Source organism: Medicago sativa, chromosome 2 (genome assembly GCF_051527215.1).
Source record: "Medicago sativa cultivar Bolivia chromosome 2, Bolivia_mono, whole genome shotgun sequence".
Lineage (NCBI taxonomy): Eukaryota > Viridiplantae > Streptophyta > Magnoliopsida > Fabales > Fabaceae > Medicago > Medicago sativa.
The window spans coordinates 87,123,164-87,128,951 of NC_140750.1; the positions used below are offsets into that span (position 1 = coordinate 87,123,164).

Genomic DNA, 5,788 nt, shown 5'->3' on the forward strand with positions numbered 1-5,788 from the left:
ATAAATACGACTTCCATGGGATATTGTTGCATTCTCTAAAAATTCAGCCAAAATGGAGGTTAAGAATATCTCCTCGTTAATTTGGGACATTACTCGTTTTCGACCATTTTTTAGTAGGAAGGCCATAATGTGGCCGATTTGCATTGAATCTTAGCGTGTGACAATTCGTTGGATAGGTAAACAACATAACTACGACTTCCATGGGATATTTTTGCATTTTCTAAAAATTCGGCCAAAATGGAGGTTAAGAAAATCTCCTCGTTAATTTGGGACATTACTCGTTTTTGACCCATTTTTACTAGGAAGGCCATAAAGTGGCCGATTTGTATTGAATCTTAGCATGTGACAATTCGTTGGATAGGTAAACAACATAAATACGACTTCCATGGGATATTTTTGCATTCTCTAAAAATTCAGCCAAAATGGAGGTTAAGAATATCTCCTCGTTAATTTGGGACATTACTCGTTTTCGACCCTTTTTTAGTAGGAAGGCCTAATGTGGCCGATTTGCATTGAATCTTAGCGTGTGACAATTCGTTGGATAGGTAAACAACATAGCTACGACTTCCACAGGATATTTTTGCATTCTCTAAAAATTCAGCCAAAATGGAGGTTAAGAAAATCTCCTCGTTAATTGGGGACATTACTCGTTTTTGACCCATTTTTACTAGGAAGGCCATAAAGTGGCCGATTTGTATTGAATCTTAGCATGTGACAATTCGTTGGATAGGTAAACAACATAACTACGACTTCCATGGGATATTTTTGCATTCTCTAAAAATTCGGCCAGAATGGAGGTTAAGAAAATCTCCTCGTTAATTTAGGACATTACTCGTTTTCGACCCATTTTTACTAGGAAGGCCATAAAGTGGCCGATTTGTATTGAATCTTAGCATGTGACACACTACAACATTTCCGCCCTATAAAAACACTAAAAAACTGTTGCTTAATGTGATAAAACCGTTCCCGTAGGATACCAGAACGGTTTTCCGAGCGTGGCAAACTGAGGCGTTGTCTTATCCTTTCAGGACGGTTATTTTCCTAAACAACAACGGCAAAGGTAAATCCGTAGTCTTAGGTATCCTTTTGAGAACGCTTTTTAAATTTCTCAACATCAACGGTTTTAAGCTGTTTCCGACTAAAAATCCGTTGCGCTTGCTTAACTATAAGAACGCTATTTGGGGCGCTATCCCAACACTTTAGTACCGATGTTTTACGAAAACCGTTCTCCTAGACCCAATTTTAAATTGCTGTTTATAAGCTTCCGCAACGCCTTTGCACCGTTGTGAAAAATTGTATATTAAAAAAAAATTGCATTTAATCCTTATTCTTTCACTTACTCTGTCTGTTCTTGTCAAAAATAAAACATTATTATTTGACTTAAAGAACAACTTCAGTGAAAAATTATAAATACAAAATTCAAATATAATCCTATATTCAAAATTACATACCAAGTACTTGTCAATAATATATCATTCGTATACGTATCAAATATAACATTGTTCACAATAAAGTACTCAAATTCTACAAGTCATAATGTCAACTATCATTTTCACAATCTAAACAACACTTAAACATCAACATCTGTCTTCATCTCTTGTACTTCTAGATCTTGAAATTCTTCATCGATATCATCATTATTCATTGATCTACACAATAAAGAAATAAGTTCAATAAGTCACACGTACAAATAATAGTGCCTTCATAGACCATTTGAAAATATATACGTCAAACAATGAGGTAGTAATTTCAAAGCCACCCATTCCAAAGAGACACAGCAATATAGAGTATACTAAACTAATATAGTTGCGACATTTTTTATTCTTCTTTTCATATGATAATACTAAACTAATTAGTCCTCAATAAAAATCCTAGGCCTCCTACATGGAATATTTTTCTACTCTAAGACTAACACAAACTCACACGAAACTCATACTACATCACAACCTGCTCCACTTCACACATTATTAAGTTTCACATTTATCATAACATACCTGCTGAACCATAAACAAAACTATATTTTCCTCTATACTAAGCCACACAGGAGAACCAATAGTAGAAGTATTCATTAGTCCAACCTCCAATTTCCTTTTTCATAATTCATACATCTGCAAACTACCTGTCAAATACAACAAACCATGTGTCAAAAAAAAAATACAACAAACCATAGACACTTCCAATAAAAAAGAAAAAAAACTTAGTCTTATAATTTAGGTTTTTTTTTTTTTTTTTACACTGTTGCAATTATACAAAAGGTAGAAGCAGACCATAGAGAGTTGCTGATTTACACAACAATATCCAAAAAATATCAACACCAATAGGGCCACCAGTGGAAACATGAGCCCTATAACCACTAATATTAAGTGATTATCTTAGCTTTGTAACATACATGTAACTGTTTGAGTTTACCTATATCGGTGTCGAGATCATACCATCAAAGTATGTAATCCTATATTAGGTAAATGAAAATTTACTTAAGAGTAATTTTCTAAAGTTGTCTATTGTTCTAAACTATAAGCCTTGCTTCAACTTACTAGTATATAGGTGCTAATCAGATAGTAGTTGCTTTTCTTATATTTTCGTCAACAACCTTTCCTGAAATCATGAACGAGATAAAGTAAAATACTTGTCAATCATACATCATTCATATATCTAACAAAATACTTTTCTTATATTGAATTAATCATAGTATGTATGATAAACAGGAGATATTGCTTGAAATAAATTGGCTATTTTCCAAACTAGTTCTTATACTCAGACGATAAGGGAATGTGATGTGCAGCCTTGGCCAGTAAAATGGCTAGGCTGAAACGAGTAGTACGTGTTAGATCAGCGGTCATGGGGAAATTAATTTTATTCAACAAAGAGATAAAACAATTTCTCAGATGCAACAAAAACCAACTCCCCCATTTACAAGCTAAAAATAATAATTTGAAAGCTTAAACCATATAATTACATTCTCAAAGAGATCAAACCACTATCAACTGTTCTCGAAATCTACTTTCATCCCATCAATGCCATTGAATCAGCCAAGAGTCTCGATCTTCCCACTTTAGCAGCAACTATCTAATAATTACATGAGTTAATTACAATTTCAATTGTTTCAATCGTTCATACCTTCTTGAAGAGTACTCACTAAAGCAACAATAAATGTCCTGATCAAAAGAGAGGTGGAGTTGGAGTATGAAATAGAAACTGCTTCAGTTACTGCAGCAGACTAAGGTAAATAAGAAAAGAGTATAGCCGCAACCTATAATATTAGATGTATATAAAATTTACAATAACTGATATCAATGACAGATAGATAATAACAAATTGCAGCAGTCCAATGTGTGCAAACTCACAAGCATACATTATTTAATGATTTAATAATAACAATCTTGAAGAATAGATGTACGGAAAAATAAACTATGGTAAAAAAATTCAAGTTTATAAACTAATGAACCACTAAAGTAATAAGGTGGTTAAAAATGTAAAAACCAAAGAATGGTGAATGAGAACCAGTTGTTAAATCAATTAATCACTTGATAGATCAATTACAAAATTTGATCAATTACGGATACTTTGTCTTCAAAATTTTATACGTTTACATCCATGAATATGCTAGTTTTTACACACTTTATGTAGTTTTGGCTAACTGTATGTGGAGTGTAATAGGAAATGTTCACATATAAAGTTCATCTTACACAATTCTAACATATAAAATATCCAATAGAAACCATTGCAAACTTCTACACAAGTTTATCATACAAAGTTTCTAGCTTCCTCTCAACTTCAAATGATGGAAAGTACTGACCAACAACTTTTAAGAAAGGGAAGTAACTTTCATCTACTAAGCATATGAACACTATTCAATGAAGCACAAACACTATTCGAATTAGGCATGTCTCAGTGTCGGATACGTGTTAATGTCTAAAACGACACCAACACATATAATTACATTGAATTAGGTGATTTTCTCAAATTATTATTGGTGTCGGCGTGTCAATGTCTGTCATATGCGGTGTCCATGACTGTATCCGTGCTTCATAGTCACTAGTTCAATCACAACTCTGTTTTAGATAAGGTAATTAGCTAGGCTTCCTAGTTTACACATAATTACCCACGTTATTTCAAGTTCAACTACTTTGTTTATTAACTGATTCAAGTCATAACTAACTACCATCTTTGTCAACCTTCAAATGTTAAAAGAAGAACATGTATAAATGTGCACAAGGAAAAGTCTAACTTTTAAGTTAGATAAAAATTGATTAAAAAAATGTGCACAAGGAACTAGCTTTAGAAAATTACAAGGGCATCGATTACAACAAGGTTAAAGAATATTGATAAAAACCTGATACTTATAAAAATTCAAATCCATCCTACAATTACAAGGTTTTTCTATCAATAAACAATACAAAACAAACAAACGCAGTAGAGAGAAGAATATGTTCAACAATCAAAATTAAACAAACAAAAAAAAAAAAAGAAAACCGAAGAACCTATATTGAACAGAGGCAATATGAACAATAATCACAGCAAACAATATACCTTTGTGAATCCAATAACTTCGTAAATCACAGCAAACATGTCGTCATCGCCGCCGGCTTCTACAGAGATTGATTGAACAAAATGCGGGCTCTGAAATTTTGAAAGAGTATAGATTCCTGAAAGGATTCATGGAATTTTATGAAGGGGGTCTGAGATTATTTGAGAGTAGAATCGAAAAAAGGGGGGTTTTGAGAGTTTTTCGAAGCTTGAAAGATGGTTTGAGATTTTCGAAGGGGTGGGATTGAGGGGTGTGAGATTGAGGAGGTTCGAAACGTGAGAGTTGAATTCCAAGTTTGAGGTTACTCTGAAATTTGAGGATTAAAGTTTGAAAGCGTTTGGGATTGGGTTCACTTTTTTTGTTTGTTACAATTTATTTATTTGTTTATTTTAAGTTCAAAAAAAAAAATTGTTTGTTTATTTATTTTGAGATTGAGTTGAGTTTCTTTATTATTTTTTTAAGAAGAGTTTCTTAATTATTGGAAGCGGCAGAAAAAATTCCTACTAAGCGGCCTACTAAAAAAAATGGAGGCTGGTCGTTTTTTTCTAGTTTATTTTCCCATATTTTTTATTAAAAAATTGAAAAGTATACAACGATGATTATTTGTTGTAAAAAATAACTGATAAATTTCCGTTCTGCTTTTATATACCACAACAATTTTGAGGCGTAACAAAAAAATTGAAAAAACTCCCTATGTTACCACAACAAAATATGAAAATTGTTGCCTTCGATACTCTAACAGAACAATTTTTTTACCTTCAAAAAATTAGGCGTTGCCGTAGGGCCAAAATGTTGTAGTGACAATTCGTTGGATAGGTAAACAACATAACTACGACTTCCATGGGATAATTTTGCATTCTCTAAAAATTCGGCCAAAATGGAGGTTAAGAAAATCTCCTCGTTAATTTAGGACATTACTCGTTTTTGACCCATTTTTACTAGGAAGGCCATAAAGTGGCCGATTTGTATTGAATCTTAGCATGTGACAATTCGTTGGATAGGTAAACAACATAAATACGACTTCCATGGGATATTGTTGCATTCTCTAAAAATTCAGCCAAAATGGAGGTTAAGAATATCTCCTCGTTAATTTGGGACATTACTCGTTTTCGACCATTTTTTAGTAGGAAGGCCATAATGTGGCCGATTTGCATTGAATCTTAGCGTGTGACAATTCGTTGGATAGGTAAACAACTTAACTACGACTTCCATGGGATATTTTTGCATTTTCTAAAAATTCGGCCAAAATGGAGGTTAAGA

At 32.9% G+C, this 5,788-nt stretch overlaps 1 long non-coding RNA gene across 2 annotated transcripts; it reads right to left on the minus strand.

Annotated features, from left to right (window-relative positions):
• Nucleotides 1-1,411: 1,411 nt before the first annotated feature.
• LOC146951645 (uncharacterized) lies at nt 1,412-5,322 on the minus strand. 2 transcript variants are annotated; one of them, XR_015027969.1, is made up of 5 exons: nt 4,531-5,319; nt 2,957-3,207; nt 2,535-2,595; nt 1,995-2,119; nt 1,412-1,649 (listed from the first exon to the last, which is right to left on the minus strand). It is a non-coding gene; the product is annotated as an uncharacterized LOC146951645 (long non-coding RNA). The 2 variants fall into 2 exon arrangements; XR_015027968.1 differs by having other exon boundaries at nt 2,535-3,207; nt 4,531-5,322.
• Nucleotides 5,323-5,788: the final 466 nt, after the last annotated feature.